General features: G+C 43.6%; 1 protein-coding gene across 1 annotated transcript in view; it reads left to right on the plus strand.

Annotated features, from left to right (window-relative positions):
- GAB2 (GRB2 associated binding protein 2) overlaps window positions 1–12,356 on the plus strand; it is a gene marked incomplete at both ends in the record, with an annotated part of 168,351 nt that overhangs the window by 134,394 nt on the left and 21,601 nt on the right. The window lies entirely within an intron of this gene.

A 12,356-nucleotide genomic window follows, 5' to 3' on the forward strand; every position in this document is an offset into this window, starting at 1 on the left:
GCCCAATGATGATTCAAATGAATGATTTAGTTATAGTGTTTGTTTATAACTTTGTAAATAGTTATATAAAATTACAGTTTAAAAATTACAGCTTATTTCCAAACGTTGTTTTGAGAAATTCACTGTTGAGGAGGGGAAAAAAAAAGCTTCAAAAACATTCTAACCCGGCTTCCCTGGTGGCACAGTGGTTGAGAGTCCGCCTGCCGATGCAGGGGACATGGGTTCGTGCCCCGGTCCAGGAAGATCCCACATGTCGCGGAGCGGCTGGGCCCGTGAGCCATGGCCGCTGAGCCTGCGCGTCCGGAGCCTGTGCTCCGCAGCGGGAGAGGCCACGGCAGTGAGAGGCCCGCGTACTGCAAAAAAGAAAACAAACCTTATGGGGTTTTGGGGTTTTTTTTTGCGGTACGCGGGCCTCCCACTGTTGTGGCCTCTCCCGCTGCGGAGCGCAGGCTCAGCGGCCATGGCTCACGGGCCCAGCAGCTCCACGACATGTGGGATCTTCCCGGACCGGGGCACGAACCCATGTCCCCTTGCATCGGCAGGTGGACTCTCAACCACTGCACCACCAGGGAAGCCCCATTCTAACCTTATGAACAGGACATAAGAGTCTAAAATTCTATATATTGAAATAGTGGTATACAATGAAAAAGAACAATTTTAAAAAAGCAAAGAAAAATTGAAAATGGATGATGTTCTAACTAGTCTGAAGAGGTAGGATATGAACTTTATTTTACATATCTATCATTTATTTATTGTTTGCTTTTATTCTCCACCGCCTCACTTCTTTTGTGGATGAGGTCAGTGAACGAATTCTTCATGGCTGGTGAATCATAACAGCCAAAACACCCAGCCAAGACAGAGAAGGCAGTAGATTTCATAAACTGATAAAATTCTAGAATATGAGATCTTGAAGGGCCCTTAGAGAGTATTTTGTTCCAAACTCCTCAAATGACAGTGTCTGGAGGTCAAGAGAGCGGAGCTAAGTTGCTCAAGAGCATACAGCTAACTAGCAAGGCTAGAATTGAAACCCAGGTTTCATCTTATACTTGTATGATGCGTGTGTGTGTGCCTGTGTGTGTATATATACACACACACAGGCGCGCACACACATACACACACACCGGTTCAGGAGGTCAATTTAGTACAAAGAGCAAAGAGCATAGGTCTTGGAATCATAAATACCTGAATCCACAACACTGATGAGTTCAGTCCTAACATGGTCTTAGGCAAGTCAGTTTACTTTTCTGAGCCTCAATTTCTGCATCAGCAAAATAGAAACAAGACTTTCTTCACAATATTATTATGAAGATTATATAAGAATCCACTTAAAGCATGGTGTTTGGTACATGATAAGCACACATTAAATATCTGTCAAGTATATGGCTAATAAATTGTTGCAGCCTTCTCTGTGATCTTCACGGCAGCCCTTTGAGTGTTTATACCAAGCTATTCTTATCTCCCCAAAACTGAAACATCCTAAATAACACTATGTCTATTTTCCCTGAACTTGGAAACATTCTTACTGTGTGTGATTAATATGTTTATCAAATAAACCTTGCTGACTTTCCTGATTTGAGATGCATTATACTTAAGTTGCTCAAAAACAAAGGTGTTTCTTTAAATATACTACTACTAACAGTAAGAGATAATGTTTACATAGAACTTACCATGTAGAGGCAGTGTTCAAAGCATTTCACAGATCTTAACTCATATAATCTTATGAGGTAGATACCTATCATTATTCCCATTTGACAGATGAAGAAGCTGAGGCACAGAGAGGTTCAGTAACTTTCCCTAGTTCTTACAACTACTAAGTAAAGGACCTGGGAATTCAAACCCAGACAGTATGGCTGCAGAATCCATGTTCTTAACTATTAACCCATACCCTGAAATTCTAGATATAGTTCCTTGCCTCACACTGTCACGATACCTGTTTAGGGTCTTCAGCATGTACATGAAGACCTGAGAAAGACTCATTGCTGTCTCTGCTCTTTTGTGATGACCTTCTCTGGCTTTGCCAAGAAGGTTTTCCAAGCCTATCAACACAAATCAATCATGTTATTCTCTTGTACCTTTTGATTCTGTATGCTGACTAGAAACTAGCATGTTGTTTGTGCCCAAGGTGTGCTGAAATGAAAGTGAATATGATTTCTTATAATAATATTCATGGGCTCTCCAAACTGGCTTTTCCTGTGATTCTTCTTCTTGATTATTCCAAAGCATAGGTTTGGGATTCACTGGTCTTGGTTTCAACCCGCTTCTATCTCCTTAGTGACCAGCTTAAGTTAGGTACTAAGATTTTTGAGAGATGACACGATTGTACAAACCAGAAGGAGAATTTGTAGTCTGGGGGCTGGCAAACTTTCTCTCTAAAGGGCCAGATAGTCAATATTTTAGGCTTTACCACCTGAACATTCTTTGTCACAAGTACTCAACTTCACATATAAGCAACCATAAAGAATATGCACATGAATAGGGGTAGAACTTTATTTATAAAATCAGGCAGTCGACCAGATATGACTTGTGGTCCTTAGTTTGCCAACTCCTGTTCTAGTATAATAATATGCCTTGGCAGGCCTACTCAGATACATGTACATATGGTCTTAGTGTGCTGGCCGTCCTCGGGATGTTAAAAAACAACTCTCCCTTTTGGATCCCAGTGAAAACAACCTAGGGTTGCTGAGGCATCAAGACACACAAGGCTGGAAGATGAACAGGGAAGCTACAGGTATGAAGCCAGGAGATTGTTGTTACCCCAGGACTGGAGACAGTGGCTGAGAAAGAGCTGCCGACTGGAAGCTGAGTCCTGCCAGGCTCTCTGCCTGCGGTCCTCTACTCACCAGTCAAAGGCCAGTTGAATCCACTTGCATGCTCTGGTACCAGTCCTGCCTCTAATCAAACCCTGAAGGTCTGCAAATGCAGTTCACACACCAGGTTACCCCAGTGATGGAGTACTAAGGGAGAAGTTCCCTTTGTGGAGCACTGATGTACAGACACTGTGGCATTCCTTGACTCTCTCGGACAACGCTGCAGGTAGCTATTCGTAAAAATTTTACAAATTAGGGCACAGATTTGGATACCATTCCTAGGCTCCACAGCAAAACCCTCAGATTCAGATTTCAAAATCCACGTTCCTTTCCCCGAACCACACTGTCTCTCCTACAGCCACAGTTCTGGGTCAGGTAATGCTGTGGACCTCATAATTCCCTAGGCAAGCTGGAGCTCTTAGAATCCCAGCCTCACCATCCAGACTAGAGCAGTTTCAGGGATTGTTCTTGTGATTATTGCCACTGGTAATACTTCTTGATAAACTCCCATCATTGTAATGTCTGACACTTGTGCTTCACGCTGGTAGCCAGTTGTCTCTTAGTGAAAGTCACTGTGAAAGGAAGGGGAAGCTTACCTCTTATGAAGTTGGTTAGCTTAAAAATACAGTGATACAGTTTCGATATTTTTGTGGAAACGCCACAAGGGTCAGATGCATCATTGACATGTGAGCTTATGGTGCCCACTAGATGGATTGATTCCCATGGGAATACTAATGAGTCCCCAAAGTTCCTTGGGGGAAGGGAGAAGTGCTGCCCCAAGTATAAATTTGCTCTTCCCAACTGCAGTATAAGCTCACAGAGCAAGGACAAGATCCACTCTTTTTGACAGGCCTGAAGCTCTTAGCAGAGTGCCCATGGTCAGTACTCATGGCCCTAAGTTAACAACAAGAGTGCTTCGTTCCAATTATGGATTGACTCTTTGAGAGGGACACACAGTTAACTGAAGCCCCTCTCAAAGGAGCAGGAGTAAGGTCTGTCACAACTGAGGTGTGCTGTCCGTGTGGCGGGTGAGATAAGAACAAAGCTGACCTGTCCGACGTGAACTGGACAATGCACACGTGGCTAAATATAGACCAGCTGTCCAAAACCAGAAACACACACAACTCAGACAGCCTTGCTAAGTGGTAACAGTTCCTCCCACCCTGAACAGCAGCTTACGTTCAGATCCTGGAGCTCTTCATTCCTTCTTCTGACACAAAGAGGAAAGATTCTGACAAAACGTATTGCCCTGGTATGTTTATTGAGCACCTTGTTCTAATCTGGACGTTTAGTAGACACACAGCAATGTGCTGAACACCACCAGAGAAACAGATGGTCTAGGTCCTGACTTCTAGCAGCTCATGATCTGTTTTGTATGAGAGATTTTTGAATTCCCAGCATAAAATAAAAAGCAAAATGAAATACGATAAAAGGTTTAGAGGAAGGCATAATTACTTCTCACCAGAGACCTTATAGAAAGCATGGCATTTGCTGTGGACCTTAGTTTCCCATCTCTGAAATGAGATGCCGCAGGGCAAGGAAGGTTATGTAAGGACGTGTGACCAGAGACTGTGTGACATGCCTGCGAGCTGCAGCCACTCACTCTCTTTGCCCTGTGCCCCTTCACAGGATTGATTTCTGCTAAAGTAGACCAAGAGATCATATCCGTCAAGGTCAGGGTGCTGTGACTTGGCTCTTGGATCTCTGAGATGGTGTTTTTTCCCAGATCCTTCCTCAGAAGGGGAGTGGGGAGGCCTGGTCCCTGAAAGGTCTCACAGGGTCTCGTGTTACTGCCTCTCTGCCTCCCCTTTTTTCTTCCTCTGTTTTATAGTTTTTATAAACACTAGAAAACTTATATTTTTGAACTTGGGGAATTATTTATACTAGTCTTTAGTAGTTTGATCCAGCAAATGTTTACTTACCATGCAAATATGAGTAACATTATAAACTCATGACAAAATAGCAATCCCACTGGCCAGTGTCCTGGTGGTCAGATCTCCTGACTTGATTACCCCACCCCCCTTTATAGAGAATATATCTTCATTCACATTGATACATCTTTCTACTGGTACCACAGAAGGACCCCTGGACTAAGAGATTTGAGTTTTAATTTCAGGGTTTACATCTGATCCACTGTGTGGCCTTGGACAAGTAGCCTCACCTTTCTGGACCATGGTTTCTCCAACTGTAAATGAGAGATTTGGGGGTGAGTAGGGAGGGCAGTGGTGATAATGATTGGACCCTAGGTTCCCCTCCAATTACCATATTATGTGAGGTATTGTATAGAGTGAAGACATTTTGTGTTTGATCCTAAATGTATGAATAAATTCTCTAGTAATGATGTGTGCCAGAGGATTTTGAGGATTATTCCTTTGTAAATAATTTTAGGCTTGTGATTGTGAGTTAAAATGACCTGGATCGGGCTTCCCTGGTGGCGCAGTGGTTGGGAGTCCGCCTGCCGATGCAGGGGACACGGGTTCGTGCCCCGGTCCGCGAAGGTCCCATATGCCGCGGAGCGGCTGGGCCTGTGAGCCATGGCCGCTGAGCCTGCACGTCCGGAGCCTGTGCTCCGCAGCGGGAGAGGCCACAACAGTGAGAGGCCCGCATACCGCAAAAAAAAAAATTAAAAAAAAAAAATGACCTGGATCTATTGATCCAATTTTGCACTCAGCCAATCTGTCAGCAGGTTTTTGTTTTTAGAATTCTCCACCCATCTGATTCTTGCTCTTCAATTAGCTTTCTCCAGGGGACCACTCATCCCATAAAATCCGACACCATTAGTTTCAAAATTCTTTCATTAATCATCTTCTTCCCAGTTAGAACCCTCAGAATTTTACCACCTTTCTACTTCTAGGAATAAATGATATAATAGAACAATTGCCAACTAACTACCACTTACTTAGTATTTAATAGTTACTATTTACCCATATTTCACCTCATTGAATCCTCAAAAGAGCCCTGTAAGGTGGGTGTTCTCTTTAACATTTGACAGCATGGGAGAGGAGATGTAGAGAGAGATTAAAAGTTTCGCCCAAGGCCCTGTGGCAAAGTAGTTTTAGAACCTGGACTCCCACGTTTCTGAACCACATCAGGCTCTTTCTGTTGTTCACTGTTCCTTTGGAGTCGGCTGTGGACAAATGATAAGGAGGGCCAGGAAGAACATGGATGGTTTCCAATTTAGAATTTTGATGATACCAAGAAAGATTTTGGGAAGAATTTGTTCTTTCCTTTGGCTTTCAGAACTTGCTTTGCCCTTGATTTTTCAGTTGACCCCAACCCTTCTACCTCTGCCCCAGAATTAAGAACCAGAGATTGTTAAAAACCAAGCCAGTGGATCTGAATCTAAATGTGTAAAATATAACTCATTAGGTCTTACATGGCGCAGCTCTCGTAAATTTCCCAAAGATGACTTTGATGTGTATCCCTGGTCTGATCCAAGTTCTTCCTTTTATAAATAAAGAAAACAGGGCCCAGAAAGGTGAAATGACGTACCGAAGGTCACGCAGCCAGTTGGCAGCAGGCCTGGACCTAGACCCTCATTCTGTTATTTGACTTTGCCTCCCATAAAGCTAATACCATTCACCTCATAGGGATTGTGTAGGAACTCTTTTCTCTACATGGGTGAAAATAATTGGCTTTGAAGACAATGAGATCTCTTTCAGATCTAGGCTCTGCCACTTTCTAAATGTGTGACCCCAGAGCTCACTATTAACTTCTCTGAGCTTCAGTTTCTCCATCTCCCCAAGAAACCAAACAAACAAAACAATGGAGGTAATAATATCTACCTCACGGGGTAGACCAGAGACACATAGTAGGTGCTCAGTAAATGGCAGCTGTGATTATTGTAGTCAGTATTGTCCCTTTTGTTCTTATTAGTCCACGTATAACATCTATACAAGGTATAGTTGTGACTTGGAAAGAAATCCCATACCTCTTGGCCAATTTCGGGGTCTCAGCCAGTTCCATGTGTACTCTAGGAACAGGAGCAGTAAGAATGGTGGGGTGCTGTGCTAAATGCTTTGTCTAAATGACCTCCAGTCCTTGTAGCAGCCCTGCAAAGTATGTATTCTCCCTATTGACCAAGTGAGGATCAAAGAGGTTTATGTAACCTGTCCAAGACCAGAGCCAGGAGTTAGTAGAGCCAGGCTTTGAATCCAGCCTGGGAGCCAGCATGAACTTTGGTCTACCATTTTACGGGTTCTGAGACCCACTGAGGCTTGGGGTGGGGTTTGGCGGGGGGGGGGGAAAGGATAAAGATTAAAAGGGCATTGAGATAAGGGAACCAGTCATTATTTGGCCAGTCATCTTTTCCAGAAGCTCCCGCCAACCACCCCTTTCCTGCTCCTGTTATCACTAGCTAGTGGATGGCTGGGCTGGGCTCCTCTACTGAAATCCTTCAGAGCTTTCCTGTTCTAGAGTTTTGCAAGAAGGTGGGAGGAGTGTTTTTATGCTGGGCAGGCTTCCCAGGGGTGATTGTGGAAAGGAAGGGGAGTGATTTTGTAGGGCCCTAAAAAGAAGCCAGGAAGAAGAGGAAAAAATAAAACCCTGCTGAAAAGAAAACAAATTGACTCAGGCATTTTCTGGCATTATCTTTCGTCTAGACTTGGAGATCGAAGCTCAGGCCAGAAGTCTGGAAATGTCCATTTTCTTCTTGCTGTATAACTGACCTTCCTAATGACCCAAGACACATCATTACAACAGCCTTACAGCCACATACCAAAAACAGCCCAGCCACGTATTGTCTAGTGTTTCCTTTATCTTTGCCATTCTTTCCTTTCCTCAAAAGGTACCCAGGCAATAACAACAAATTCTGTGAATATTTATGTGAGTGCATGTATTTGTTTTCACATCCTTATCTCATTCGCCCTTTACAACAGCCCAGTAAGATAGACAGGCAGGCCAGGGATTATCCTCCCATCTTGACAGGTAAGCAACTAAAGCTCAGAGAGAGACCTGTCCATGATCTCACAGCTAGTTAACAGCAGAGCTGGAAATGGATCCCTGGGCTCCTGACTCCTGTCCTGTGCATGAGGTCCACACACTGTGAGGTGGAATTTCAACCTGCTTGAGTCTTTTCACCCCAAACCATGAGTGCTTGCCTTTTGTTTAGCTGAACTTCCCACTGCCTTGCTACGATTATGGGGTGAAACCCTGAACCGCGGGGTTGGAGGAGTTATAGGGAACTGAAGGTAGGAAGGGGAGAATGTCTCTTACTCAAGGGAGTTTAGTAAGGGCTCGGTATTTACTGAGTGTTCGGTTTTCTCTTCGGAGAGGAAATAAAGAAAAACTAAAGGTCAGATGAATTTAACTAGATGACTGTTAATCTCTTGCATATACTTTACACTTCATACTTTGCAAAGGGCTTATGCGTGTGTGTGTGTGTGTTTTAATTCACACACCATATATCACTCAATTAAAGTGTACAAGTCAATGTTTTTAGTATATTCACAGGGCTGTGCAACCGCCATCACAGTCTAATTTGGGAACATTTTTATGACCCCGAAAAGAAACCTTATACCCATTAGTAGTCACTTCCCATTCCCCATCCTCACCCCAGCCGTAAGCAACCACTCATCTACTTTCTGTCTCTATATATTTACCACTTCTAGATATTTCATATAAATGGAGTCTAGCTTCTTTTCACTTAGCACAGTACTTTCAAGGTTTGTACATGTTGTAACATGTATTTGTGCTTTATTCTTTTTACTGCTGAATATTCCATTATACGCTATGCCACATTTTCTTTATCGATCAGCTTATATACATTTGGATTGTTTCTACCTTTGGCTGTTATAAGTAATGCTGTGGTGAAAATCTGTTTACAAGTTTTTGTGTAGATGTACGTTTTCATTTCTCTTGGGTATATACCTAGAAGTGGAATCGCTGGGTCATATGGTGACTCTGTATTTAACTTTTTGAGGAACTGTCAAACTGTGTGTGTGTTTATAAATTTACTGAGATGTATTTCCCATACCATGAAATTCATCCTTTTAAAGTATATAGTTCAGTGGGTTTAGTATTTCCCAGGGTTGTGCAACCATCACCAGTCTAATTTTAGAAAATTTTCATCAACCCAAAAAGAAATACCATACTCATTAGCAGTCACTTTCCATTACTGCTTCCCACCCCAGGCAACCACTAGTCTACTTGCTGTCTTTGGATTTTCCTATTCTAGACATTTCACATAAATAAAGTCATGTAATCTATAGTCTTTTATCACTAGTTTTTTTCTCTTAGCATAATGTTTTGGAGATTCGTCCATGTTGTAGCGTGTATTAGTATTTCATTCACTTAATGGCTGAATAATATTCCATTGTATGGATATATCACCTTTTGTTTATCCAATCTCTACCTCTTTGATCCCCTTCCTGTATGTCTTTGTCTCTGTTTCCTTATAAGGACACCAGTCATTGAAATAGGTTCCACACTAATCCAGTATGACCTCATTTTAATGAATTACATGTGCAAAGACGCTGTTTTCAAATAAGGTCACATTCTGAGGTTCCATGAATTTTGGAGGGACACTGTTCAACCCAGTAAAGGTACCAAGGAATCATCACATGCATTCAGGTAGAAGTCTTTTAAAGCTGCAAGCTAAGGTAGGCTTTTGGCAAGATTTAGTGCCCAAACAGCTTTGAAGGAACTTTTCTGGGGCTGCAGACCGTTATGGAGCTAACTGGTTTCACAGACATGGCTTTATATCAGAAGAGTGGAATTCCAAGTGTCTGTGGGCCCAGCTCATGCTAACCCTTACTTCATCTTATTGACAGACCTCAAAAACCTCTCTGACTTTGACCACAAGAAATAAGCATATGTGGATTTTTATGCCAGGGAAAATTCTTTTATTCATTCAACAATGAATTCAGTGTAATGAATATGCACTATGTGCTGGGACTGTTCTAGGCACGGAGATACAGAAGTGACTAGAACACATTTTGAGTACCTACAACCTGCAGTGCTTTCTTGACCCTCTATGCACTTCATCCTCATAAAACCACCCTATGTCAATTTGTAAATAAGGAAACTGAGACTCAGGTGAAATTTCTCTAGCTCTGTGAGTAAACAGACTGGGTCACAGATTTGAATCCATAGCCTGAGCTGGAGGCAGAGGGCCCTAGAGCTGAGGATAGGTCGCTCTTCCTTTATACAGACCCACAAGCATTCAACATAGGGGACATGAAGGATGAATTGGGTGACAAGGCAGGATAAGTAGGTTGTGACAAAATGGCTATTCTTGTCACATTGGGGAACCTGGACTTTATTCTGAAGGTAATGAGGAGTCAGTGGATGTTACTGAGGGAGTATGACTTATTATGCTATATGTACTTCATGTGTTTAATCAACACATGATTATGGAGTTGGGTCACAGACTGGGCTTCATTCTAGGGGTAAAACTGTTACAAGAGAGACAGGATCTCTGCCCTTACTGAGTTGGTAGCCTAATGTATGGAGTGATGAGAAAGAGGTTGGTGTTTTCCTGAAATTCTGTTTGAAACACAAGGAAGTACAGGTGGGAAACAAGATTGAAGAAATAAACAGGAAAGTGGTTTTTAAAAGAGAGAGCTTCGTAAGTCACCTTGAGGATAACAGGGATCCAGTGACGAATTTTAAGAAGGCAGTGACACAATGACATGCCGTGGTTGCTGAGAAACAGGGAAGAGCCATAGATGATGCCTAGGTTTCTGGCTTGGGGAACTGATCAGATGGTGATGTCGATGTACTTCACTGAGATAGAGAACGCAGGAGGAGGAGTTCCGTTTAGATTGTTGAGCTTGACCTGCTTGTGGGACAGCTGAATGGAGACGCTCAGTAGATGGGGGGTGGGGGGATATAAGACAGGGAGCCCAGGAGAGGGAACTGAGCTAGAGATTCAGATTTGTGAGTTGTCATCCCATAGCTGAAGCTGTGAGAGTGGACAGGATACCCCTGGAGAGCCTCCAGAGTCAGAGTGAGGTCATAGGGGGGTCTGGGGCAGAACCCTGAAGAAAGCCCCCATTGAAGGGCTGGGCAGAGGAAGAGGAGTCTAGAAGACCACAGATAGTGTAGGATGCACCAGAGGTTTCCCTTGCACCTTCCCTGTGTCTCCTCAGGTAGCAGCTTGGGCTGATCCCCGGCGCTGGGCCTTCTCTGTCCCCCAGCATAAACCCTCTCCTCTGCCACTAGAGAGTTCATCTTGCAGGTCTAATGGAGTAATGAAGCCATTGATTCTGTTAACAAACATCCAGTTCACTATGAGACCTGTAATGGGAATTCATTTTGGAGGTCAATACAGCTGTCAATGGAACAGTTTTTCCCCGGAGGCCTGTGGCTTTGCCTGCTGTACGCTGGCAGAAGTTGTCTTGCCCAGCAGCAGAAAAGACGGGAGAGTCATTAATGCTGTAGAGCATCCATGAGCTGGTGATCCTGCCCAGGGCCATGAGAAGGGTACTAAAATAGGTCAGATAACAGGGAGTGGAAGCAGAACTATGTCCCCTCTGAAGTGCTTTGAATAACCATAGAAAGCCACCATCATCACCACTAAAACATTACCTCCCACTAGCTATCACGTTGCCAGAAATTACATCTTTAAATCTTTCTTTTGAACAAAAAGTTTCACTGTTGGAATTATTGTATGCTGAATGAGTATTTTTGCTTATTCTGCAAAGTCAGACTCAGAACTTTGTATGTACCTGGGGTTTATTAGGTAAATGCTGGCACTGTAGGGGTAACATCATCAGTCACTGTTCTTAGAAACCCATGGGCGAGGCAAGGAAGCAGGGTGACAGTGGATATAATGAAGCATGGGCCACATGCTGTTAGCACCCAGAAGAATGGCCAAGTCCACGAAGGTTTCAGAGAGAATGTGATATCCGTGTAGGGTCTTAAAGTCTGTGTGTGAGTGCCAGAGGAGAAGAAGTGAAATCCAGGCAGAAGGAACAGCATAGGCCAAAACAAAGAATCATAAAAGGGGCTGGCGCATTCACAGACTGATGAAGCTTTCATATGCCTGGGGTATGGGAGTTGGGAAGCAGGAAATAGGTCAGACTGTGAAAGGCCTTGTATGTTGTGCTAAGGAATTTGGACTAAGCTTAGAGAGCCAGCCAAATGAATAATGCCCTTGGCTGGGGGTATTACTCTAAACTATTATCTGTCTTTAATACCTCACTTCCTTTCTAACACAACAGACGAGAGTTTAAGATAAGAGTTCAGAGAAAAAAGACCAATAGATGCAGAGTGGTGAGTACAAGATGTGGGGAACATCGTCCTCAGAGGACTTGGAAGGGCAGGCGGGAGGAGCTGGGACCAGTCTTAAGGGACCGTTCCAATTACATGTGCTTTTGTCATTAGTACAGTAACACCCAGTCCAGGGACTCAGTAAGTAAGTCTTCAGGAAGCAAAGCTTCATTTAACACAGCCAGCTTAGCTTTGCGGGAGATGATGAGAGCAGGAGCCACCAAAGAGAGGGAAGGCTGTGGCACTCACCTCCCCAGAGGCTGGCCTTGCTCGCGAGCTAGAGTCGCACTTCTGGACCTCGAGTAGGCACACCTCCTGGAAGTGGGGCAGATACTG

This window comes from Hyperoodon ampullatus (assembly GCF_949752795.1).
Source record: "Hyperoodon ampullatus genome assembly, chromosome: 7".
In the NCBI taxonomy this organism is placed as follows: Eukaryota; Metazoa; Chordata; class Mammalia; order Artiodactyla; family Ziphiidae; genus Hyperoodon; species Hyperoodon ampullatus.